Source organism: Aquarana catesbeiana, linkage group LG03, assembly GCF_042186555.1.
Source record: "Aquarana catesbeiana isolate 2022-GZ linkage group LG03, ASM4218655v1, whole genome shotgun sequence".
NCBI lineage: Eukaryota > Metazoa > Chordata > Amphibia > Anura > Ranidae > Aquarana > Aquarana catesbeiana.
This window is the reverse complement of record NC_133326.1, coordinates 556,496,104-556,507,502: the sequence shown is the minus strand read 5'-3', so window position 1 is coordinate 556,507,502 and position 11,399 is coordinate 556,496,104. Positions and strand designations below refer to the sequence as shown.

At 34.3% G+C, this 11,399-nt stretch overlaps 1 long non-coding RNA gene across 1 annotated transcript; it reads left to right on the top strand.

Moving 5' to 3' along the window:
* Positions 1 to 220: 220 nt before the first annotated feature.
* On the top strand, positions 221 to 6,414 carry LOC141132821 (uncharacterized). The gene is made up of 2 exons (XR_012242967.1): positions 221 to 1,283; positions 4,525 to 6,414. It is a non-coding gene; the product is annotated as an uncharacterized lncRNA (long non-coding RNA).
* The last annotated feature ends 4,985 nt before the right edge of the window (positions 6,415 to 11,399 follow it).

The window sequence follows — 11,399 nt, the reverse complement described above, 5'->3', positions numbered from 1 at the left end:
AAATAGTTGTCGTTTTATTGTTCTCTCTCTCTCTATTCTCTCTCTATTGTTCTGCTCTTTTTTACTGTATTCTATTCTACAATGTTTTATTGTTATTATGTTTTATCAAGTTTGCTTTTCAGGTATGTGTTAGAATATCAGAATTTATGAATGGTTGAGTTCTTGTGATAATTGAATTATATATATAAATATATATATAAATATATATATATCTTCTATGTATGGAAAAGGTGAAGTTATATAGGTTTTTATACTCATGAAAGTTTATGCTGGTTTAGGCTTAGTATGCATTTCTTGGGAGAGATTCATCTCACATATGGATACAATTTAGTGTAGACCATTTCACCTCCCCCATCGTAAGAAGATTAGATTACAGTCTTTCCAAAGACACAAAGTTTCAGTATGTTAAGAATATAAGCTGTTTCTTTACATTGCTATATTTTTTGATTAGGATATTAATAAGAACACTGCATTTTACATATATGTATACTGATATGTAGGATTTTATATGTTTAAAGGAAATGTATATATTGTAAGTTAAATGATTCTTAAAAGATAGCTTTTTCATATAGTTCATAGCCCCGCCCTTAGGAATGTTGGAAGGAGTAATTCAAATTTCCCGGTCTTTTCTATGGGACTATAACGAACCGTTTTTAAGCCAGCCTCTTTGGGAAAGGTGGGAGTTAATTGAAGGAGTACAGACAGGCTGTGGGGAGAGGGACAGATGCACTGCAGCTCTCCATCAACACACACACACACACAGATCTCAAGATATACACACAGACATATCTGATTTAAACTTTATTTTAAGAATAATCTATTTTTGTATTCTACATTTTGACATTGTTTTTGTAACATTTTGCTAATTGATCATTAAATCAATTTTGGAGATTTTACACGAGAACTTAACAGATTTTTCTTGGAACTTTTCTCATCAATATGAATTATTGAAATATAGTTATTAATACAGTAAATAACTCGATTATTACAGTGGCGAGCCATTTGCCAGATTCTTTTTGTCCGAATATCGAATTTTTTTTTCTATAATTTCTCCTTCCGCTTGTCGAGAGGGAATATCAGCAAAAACAGTGATTATTCAGACAAGCTTTCAGGAGAAATCGAAAAAGCTCATTTTCGGCATCATTGAATTGAACTTGGAAGGAAAAGAAAGATCAGAATCGGTGAGATGTTTGTGCACGTACAAGAAAAATCTGTTTCTTGATGACGTAATTTCCCGCCAAGAGAGGGAACGCGTGTTACATGAAGGAAGCCGTCTTACATTGGTAAGTTATGGATTGATTTAATTCATGAATTATCCAGTGAGAGTGATTTAGAATTTAAAAATTTGTCAAAGTTTGTTAAAGATGATGAATTATGGTGTTACATGTTCAATGAATGCTTACAGGCTAATAAGAAAATACAAAAGTCAAAATTTACATTTAAGAAACTCAGCAAACAGGTTAGGAATTTGATTAAGTTGATTAAAGTTTATGATACAATGATATCAGGAGTTTTTGAAAGCAATGTAGTTGGTACAAAAGAGGAAATAAAGGACAATAGTTTATGTACTAATTGTCAGATTTTGACTGAAAGGATAGATGATTTGCAGAGTGCAATTCAAATAAAGGATATTCAGTTGTCTGAGTTACAGAATAATGTAAAGTTTAAAGCAGAGTCAAGCAAGAGTTTAGAGATTAATGTTAATGCAGACTCTATGAATGTTACTGCAGATTCTATGCAGAAGCCTTTTGTACAAGATATGCGGTTTTTCAAGGTTGATGACCAGGAAAATGAAGTTTTGCTTAAAACAAAAATACTGAATAAAGCTGCTGAATGCAGACGCCGTTTAGATATATTACAAAATGGCGTTCAGAGTGCCACGTGTAAGGCCACACCCAGAGATGGTGAGATACACGTCACAGGCAGAACTAAAGTTTCAGAGCAGACAGGAAATACTTCCCTACATACTACACAAAGGAAAACTTTGAAAGTAGAAAATACAGAACATATTTCTGAGTAATATATTCTTTCTTCTTCAAACAATTGTTTGACTGATTTGCCTTATGCTTCAGAAGTCAAACAGATCAGTACATTGACTGTTAATGACAGTTCAATCAATATGAAAAACAATGATGAAAATGAGAGGGATGGATTACTTCTATCACCATCAGGATTTAGGGAAAAAGGTTCTGAGTCATCTCCAACATTAAAATATGTGACTTCACTTTTATTAGATGAAAGTGGAAGGCCATGGTTACATGGTTTATTAAATGGCAAGAATACTAAATGGTTAATAGATTTAGGATCTAAACTCAGTTTAACTAAAAACAAATTACATGTGAATATTGATTCTCCAAAATGTAATTTAATTGGTTTCAATGGAAAAGGAAATACAGTTGCAGCTAAAGTTTCTGGTGTGAATTTCGAGATTCCGGGAGTTTTAAAAACTAAAATGGACATCTGGTGTTGCCAAAATACAGAGAATATTTTAGGCATGGATGTGATTAGTAAATTAGATTGGATTATTGATTTAAGTAATTCTACTATATGGAAAGATTCATCTAGGCCCAAATCTAGGTTAATAGATTCTTCCATGTACAATAATGTTGGAAGTATTTGTACAGCAGTCGCTGACATTTCTTCAGATTTTAATTGGCCACACACAGGAACCAATCTCGAATTGGAACAATCAGTAAGAGCACATGAAAGTCTTTGGAGTCAGAACAAAATGGATACAGGTTTGTTTAAAGATATTGAGATAGAAATTGAGGGACGAGACCCTGAACCCCAAATTCAAAATAAGTTGCCACAAGAATCAATAGGTCCAGTTTCTGACATTGTACAATCATTTTTACAACAAGGAATATTAAAGAAGGCACAATCAGTGGTAAATAATTGTATTTGGCCTATCAAGAATGCTGATGATTCGTATTCTTTATCAGTTGATTTAAGATCACTGAATAAATGCATCACAAATAACAAACCTATTGTTCCTAATTTAAATTTAATGTCACAAATGGATGCCAAGGCCAAAGTATTTTCAGTACTGGAAATTTCCAATAGTCATTTTTCAGTACCAGTAACAAACAGCTGTCATTATAAACTTGCCTTCAGTTTCAATAAAGAAACTTATGCCTTCACTAGAATAATTCCAGAAATGGAAATCAGTGACGGAATAGTGCACGAGTGCTTGGAGAAAGTTTTATCAAAATTTTCTAGACCAAAATGTGTTTTCCAGCATGTGGACAAAATTTTGTTGTCTACCCAAAATACAGAGGAGCATGTCAATCTGTTGACAGAGTTATTTACTCTGTTACAAACAGCAGTATTGAAATTAAACACAGAGTCAGTTCAGTTAATGAAAGATAAAGTTAACTTTCTTCATATGCAAATTAGTCATGGACAGAGAATGTTATCACAGGAAAAAGTTAGAAACATTTCTGCTATTCCAGTTCCAATATCTTACAAGGCATTATATCAATTTTTGAGTGAGGTAAATTCTTGCAAAGAGTTTTTACAGGAATATGATGATAAAGTTAAACCATTATTTGATTTCCTGAAACAAAAAGATGTTGTGTTTGATGAATGGTCTCAAACCCATACAGATGTTTTTGAAATGTTGAAAAAAGATTTGCAGAATGCTGTTTCATTGCATACAATCGAAATTGGAATGTCTATGCCTGTTTTATTGTCTACTAAGGTATCTGAGAATTCCATCTCAGTAATTTTATTTCAGGTAAAAGATGGTGAACCGAAAATAATAGGTTTTTTCTCCAGAGGTTTGACAAATATGGAAAAGACTTTTGACACAAATATGAAGCAATTGTTAAGTGTTTATTTTGCAGTCAAAGTAACAGAAAAGATTGTGAGATCTAGGATGATCATATTACGGACACCTGATCTGTCATTAATAATTCTTTTTAAGAGAATTCATTCAGGAGAATTATATGACAAATATTGCCCATTTTTTAAAACTTTAAAATCTAAACCCATAGAGGTAGATGTGATAACAGAACATTCTCAGCTAAATTTATTCAGAAAGCCTATCAATTGGATTGTTAGAACAAGTGCTGAGAGATGCTTTGAGACAGGATTTGTTAATAATATTAAGAATTGTTCAACAGGTCTTTCTAGGTGTTACCCAAAGAATGGTTATACTATTCAGCAAAAATTCTACAGAAAATGCTGAATTGAAAATGTTAGAAGTGAATGAATATATAATTCGCTTTTGTCTTCTGGGGTAATTTAAAATCTTTTATTTAGTTTATGAAAACAAGATTTTATATTATGACTAAAAAAAGAGAAATTGCGTCCTGTCGTTTATATACACAGAATAATAAATTAGAGTATAGGTAATTTTAAGAAAAATAGAGCAAAGTAAGGTAATTAGAAATGTTATTATTAAAATATGGTTTGTATGTCATAATAAAATATTAGAATTTTGGTATATAAAATGAATAAGTAAATGAAGGTATATTTTGCATGTATTTAAATTCTCAATAATGATACTGCATTCTTTTTTAGGATCTGACTTGTAAGTCACCAAAAGAAAGAAATTTAATATTTCTAGACCTTCCAGATGGGAACAAAATCTTGAAGTTTAAGAATATCAGTTCTGGGAGAAGAATTGACAGAAGAGATTCATTCGTTATAATTATTGTTGTCATTTTAATGTTCAATAAAGCTTTTCCAACTTTACAGAGTGCAGGAAGAAGAAGAAGAAGAAAAATTCTCGAGAACCTCTGATAAGAGAGGACATTCTAAAAACAATGGACTTTTTAGTTTTTTTGACTACTGATGAAATCATTTATCCATCAGATATATTGCAGTTTTTATATATCATTTTTATGTGACAGGACATGTTTATTATATCAAGATGAGATATTTTTTTACACATCATTTTTACACTCATATATAGTGTATTTTCAGAGTTGAAAGGGTTAAACATCCCTACAATAGAGTCATTCTAGTTAGAGGGAACATCTGGTGTTAATTAAGACAGAGTACATTTTTCTTAAAGGTACATAAACAAGATAGGATTAACTTTACATTGTAATATGTATTTAGTTTTGAAATCATCTCACTTATATGAACAAATTGAAGTTAAGAACATATTTTATGTTTTAATTTTGACAAGGTTATTAGAAAAGTTTTATGGATTATAGATTTATGTTAAACACAATTTGGAGGGAAAATATGAAACAAATTTCTGAAGTGATATTTATATTTCAAAGTATTGTACAACAATGTTACATTTATGAATCATGAAATTAAGGGGATTGATTTATTTGGTAAAAGAAAAAGAAAATAATAATTGTGAAAATATTTTTTATGGTATATGAAGATGAAGGGTTATGAATTCACTTTTCCTTATATAGAATCACATTTGAAAATATATATTTGAGTCAATTATCTTAAGATCTTTGGGCATGAATGAATACGGATGTGATGCGTTTGAGGTATAAATGAATTTAGAGTTAGATTCAGATTTAGATTTAAAAATGATAAGATTGGATAAATCAATCATTTTGAGAGGGAAATGTTAGAATATCAGAATTTATGAATGGTTGAGTTCTTGTGATAATTGAATTATATATATAAATATATATATAAATATATATATATCTTCTATGTATGGAAAAGGTGAAGTTATATAGGTTTTTATACTCATGAAAGTTTATGCTGGTTTAGGCTTAGTATGCATTTCTTGGGAGAGATTCATCTCACATATGGATACAATTTAGTGTAGACCATTTCACCTCCCCCATCGTAAGAAGATTAGATTACAGTCTTTCCAAAGACACAAAGTTTCAGTATGTTAAGAATATAAGCTGTTTCTTTACATTGCTATATTTTTTGATTAGGATATTAATAAGAACACTGCATTTTACATATATGTATACTGATATGTAGGATTTTATATGTTTAAAGGAAATGTATATATTGTAAGTTAAATGATTCTTAAAAGATAGCTTTTTCATATAGTTCATAGCCCCGCCCTTAGGAATGTTGGAAGGAGTAATTCAAATTTCCCGGTCTTTTCTATGGGACTATAACGAACCGTTTTTAAGCCAGCCTCTTTGGGAAAGGTGGGAGTTAATTGAAGGAGTACAGACAGGCTGTGGGGAGAGGGACAGATGCACTGCAGCTCTCCATCAACACACACACACACACACACACACAGATCTCAAGATATACACACAGACATATCTGATTTAAACTTTATTTTAAGAATAATCTATTTTTGTATTCTACATTTTGACATTGTTTTTGTAACATTTTGCTAATTGATCATTAAATCAATTTTGGAGATTTTACACGAGAACTTAACAGATTTTTCTTGGAACTTTTCTCATCAATATGAATTATTGAAATATAGTTATTAATACAGTAAATAACTCGATTATTACAGTATGCAATTTTTTATACTTTACCGTTTACTGTGTTTTATTGTTAACCATTTTTTTGTCTTCGGGTACGCCATTCACGACTTTGAGTGGTTATACCAGAATGATGCCTGCAGGTTTAGGTATCATCTTGGTATCATTCTTTTCAGCCAGTGGTCGGCTTTCATGTAAAAGCAATCCTAGCAGCTAATTAGCCTCTAGACTGCTTTTACAAGCAGTGGGAGGGAATGCCCCCCCACCATCTTCCGTGTTTTTCTCTGGCTCTCCTGTCTCAACAGAGAACCTGAGAATGCAGCCGGTGATTCAGCCAGCTGACCATAGAGCTGATCAGAGACCAGAGTGGCTCCAAACATCTCTATGGCCTAAGAAACCGGAAGCTATGAGCATTTCATGACTTAGATTTCGCCGGATGTAAACAGCACATTGGGAAATTGGGAAAGCATTTTATCACACCGATCTTGGTGTGGTCAGATGCTTTGAGGGCAGAGGAGAGATCTAGGGTCTAATAGACCCCAATTTTTTCAAAAAAGAGTACCTGTCACTACCTATTGCTATCATAGGGGATATTTACATTCCCTGAGATAACAATAAAAATGATTTAAAAAAAAATGAAAGTAACAGTTTAAAAATAAGATAAAAAAGTAAAAAAATAATAAAGAAAAAAAAATTTTAAAAAAGCACCCCTGTCCCCCCCTGCTCTCGTGCAAAGGCCAACGCAAGCGTCGGTCTGGCATCAAATGTAAACAGCAATTGCACCATGCATGTGAGGTGTCACCGCGAATGTCAGATTGAGGGCAGTAATTTTAGCAGTAGACCTCCTCTGTAAATCTAAAGTGGTAACCTGTAAAGGCTTTTAAAGGCTTTTAAAAATGTATTTAGTTTGTCGCCACTGCATGTTTGTGCGCAATTTTAAAGCATGTCATGTTTGGTATCCATGTACTCAGCCTAAGATTATTTCATCAAACATTTGGGCAATATAGTGTGTTTTAGTGCATTAAAATTTAAAAAAGTGTGTTTTTTCCCCAAAAAATGCGTTTGAAAAATCGCTGCGCAAATACTGTGTGGAAAAAAAAAAATGAAACACCCACCATTTTAATCTGTAGGGCATTTGCTTTAAAAAAATATATAATGTTTGGGGTTCAAAGTAATTTTCTTGCAAAAAAAAATAATTTTTTCATGTAAACAAAAAGTGTCAGAAAGGGCTTTGTCTTCAAGTGGTTAGAAGAGTGGGTGATGTGTGACATAAACTTCTAAATGTTGTGCATAAAATGCCAGGACAGTTCAAAACCCCCCCAAATGACCCCACTTTGGAAAGTAGACACCCCAAGCTATTTGCTGAGAGTCATGTCGAGTCCATGGAATATCTTATATTTTGACACAAGTTGCGGGAAAGAGACAAATTCTTTTTTTTTTTTTTGCACAAAGTTGTCACTAAATGATATATTGCTCAAACATGCCATGGGAATATGTGAAATTACACCCCAAAATACATTCTGTTGCTTCTCCTGAGTACGGGGATACCACATGTGTGAGACTTTTTGGGAGCCTAGCCGCGTACGGGACCCCGAAAACCAAGCACTGCCTTCAGGCTTTCTAAGGGCGTAAATTTTTGATTTCACTCTTCACTGCCTGTCACAGTTTCGGAGGCCATGGAATGCCCAGGTGGCACAAACCACCCCCCCAAATGACCCCATTTTGGAAAGTAGACACCCCAAGCTATTTGCTGAGAGGTATAGTGAGTATTTTGCAGACCTCAGTTTTTGTCACAAAGTTTTGAAAAGTGAAAAAAGAAAAAAAAAAAGTTTTTTCTTGTCTTTCTTCATTTTCAAAAACAAATGAGAGCTGCAAAATACTCACCATGCCTCTCAGAAAATAGCTTGGGGTGTCTACTTTCCAAAATGGGGTCATTTGGGGGGGGTTTTGTGCCACCTGGGCATTCCATGGCCTTCGAAACTGTGATAGGCAGTGAAGAGTGAAATCAAAAATTTACACCCTTAGAAATCCTGAAGGTGGTGATTGGTTTTCGGGGCCCCGTACGCAGCTAGGCTCCCAAAAAGTCCCACACACTGTGGTATCCCCATACTCAGGAGAAGCAGCTAAATGTATTTTGGGGTGCAATTCCACATATGCCCATGGCCTGTGTGAGCAATATATCATTTAGTGACAACTTTGTGCAAAAAAAAAACATTTGTCACTTTCCCGCAACTTGTGTCAAAATATAAAATATTCCATGGACTCAACATGCCTCTCAGCAAATAGCTTGGGGTGTCTACTTTCCAAAATGGGGTCATTTGGGGGGGTTTGTGCCATCTGGGCATTTTATGGCCTTCAAAACTGTGATAGGTAGTGAGGAGTGAAATCAAAAATTTACGCCCTTAGAAATCCTGAAGGCGGTGATTGGTTTTCGGGGCCCCGTATGCCGCTAGGCTCCCAAAAAGTCCCACACATGTGGTATCCCCATACTCAGAAGAAGCAGCTGAATGTATTTTGGGGTGCAATTCCACATATGCCCATGGCCTGTGTGAGCAATATATCATTTAGTGACAACTTTTTGTAATTTTTTTTTTTTTTTGTCATTATTCAATCACTTGGGACAAAAAAATAAATATTCAATGGGCTCAGCATGCCTCTCAGCAATTTCCTTGGGGTGTCTACTTTCCAAAATGGGGTCATGTGGGGGGGTTTGTACTGCCCTGCCATTTTAGCACCTCAAGAAATGACATAGGCAGTCATAAACTAAAAGCTGTGTAAATTCCAGAAAATGTACCCTAGTTTGTAGACGCTATAACTTTTGCGCAAACCAATAAATATACGCTTATTGACATTTTTTTTTACCAAAGACATGTGGCTGAATACATTTTGGCCTAAATGTATGACTAAAATTGAGTTTATTGGATTTTTTTTATAACAAAAAGTAGAAAATATCATTTTTTTTTCAAAATTTTCGGTCTTTTTCCATTTATAGTGCAAAAAATAAAAAACGCAGAGGTGATCAAATACCATCAAAAGAAAGCTCTATTTGTGGGAAGAAAAGGACGCAAATTTTGTTTGGGTACAGCATTGCATGACCGCGCAATCATCAGTTAAAGCAGCGCAGTGCCAAATTGTAAAAAGACCTCTGGTCTTTAGGCAGCCAAATGGTCCGGGGCTGAAGTGGTTAATGTATTTTGTGCATGGTGTATACTCGTAAAAGTCTACCATGTGTAGACGTCCAAACCCCTGAGACTGCTGTTGGGCATTGCCATCTTGGATGTGATGGCAGCAATTCACTCAAGTGATAATCTATAGTATTCCCCTTTACTTCTCCGCTGGCAGCTACATAAAAGGTTATCTAGGGAGGTGAGGGGTAGGAAAGCTGGGCCAGTACAGACATTATTTAGACAATTACAGAAGAGGAAAGGAGGTTGTTCTAGGGAATTGACTCCTGGAGTAGTGAAATTTTCAAGCAATTTCGGATACATACTGCAGTCGATAAAAATAATTCTTTACAACAAGAAAAAGAATTTCAAGTAAGCATTTGAAATACTCGATTTATCTGTCCCTTTACCTGTATTTTTTAAGTAGGTGACAGGTTATCATTAAAGTAGAATTCCAGATTACACCTAACTAGCCTTAAAACTGTCCCTTCTACCTCCTAACACTTATGCCAACTAACCTGTGTAAGAAAGATGTATATACTTACCTATTTTCAGGACGCTCTGCTCGTGTTATCCAGGTCCACTGTGTTAGCCAGCGCAGCTGCAGGGGAGAGGAGGGAGCGCCGACAACAGATGGGTCTTTGAAGTCTGTTAGTGACATCAATGCTCCAGGCTTTACCAGCCATTGTTAGAATGCTCTCTCCTCTGCCCTCTAGCTGCCGCTGGCTTACACAGGGAGCGGCCTTAAAATAGGTAATACATCTTTCTTACAAAATTTAGTTAGCATAGGTGTTAGGAGGGGGAGGAGACCATTTTAAAGCTAGTTAATTGAAAGCTGGAATTCCACTTTAAGTTATTGGTGCCTAAAAAGATTTTCTCTTGTTTAATGTTCCATGTTCATAATAATAGATTTGACTTACAATTATTTCCTGTGCATTTCAACAGCACAGGCTCAGTATCAAGACTAAAAATGCACTGATGCTTCCACTGGGTGTCGTAATGCCAATTAGATGCCCAATAGTGTAGCAGGTTTCTTTAGGATCAGCTCCAGGATGACTCTTTCTTCCTTTCTCATGTGTGCCACTTTTTAAGGTTAGTATCCACTTTGTTTCCACTTTGTTTCCCAGCTCCTTGTCTCCTTTTGAAACCCAATGTCAATCGTCACTTTTGGAATCCAATTTGTTGGAATACATTGTTCATGTATTTTTTGTACAACAACTACATATATATTCTTTATCTAGTAGATGGCAGTGTTTATAAGTTTGTAGCTCTATGGTTAAACTCTGTCTTTTTTCTGTACTAAAAGTTTCCTGTTTCCTGTCAGCGGTTAAGTAGCAAAGCCCATGTGGACTGTGCACTGTCTGTTTGTTCTATAGGGTTATACACATAATTTCTAACACAATTCCTTGTATTTTTATGACCGCCAATTCACAATCTGGTACTTAACCACTTCAATACAGGGCACTTTTACCCCCTTCCTGCCCAGACCAAGCTTTCAGTGCTCTCACACTTTGAATGACAATTACTCATGTTACACTGTACCCAAACAAAATTTTTATCATTTTTTTCACACAGAGCTTTCTTTTGGTGGTATTTAATCATCACTAGTTTTTTTATATTTTTGCATTATAAGCAGAAAAAGAGTGAACATTTTGAAAACAAAAACACTTTGTGTTTAGTTTCTATTATAACATTTTGTAAATAAGTAATTTTTTTTCATAAACTTGGGCCAAAATTTATAATGCTACATATCTTTGGTAAAAATAACCCAAATAAGTGTATATTATTTGGTCTGTGTGAAAGTTATAGAGTCTACAAGCTAATTTCTTGAGGCCCTAAAATGTCAGGACAGTAC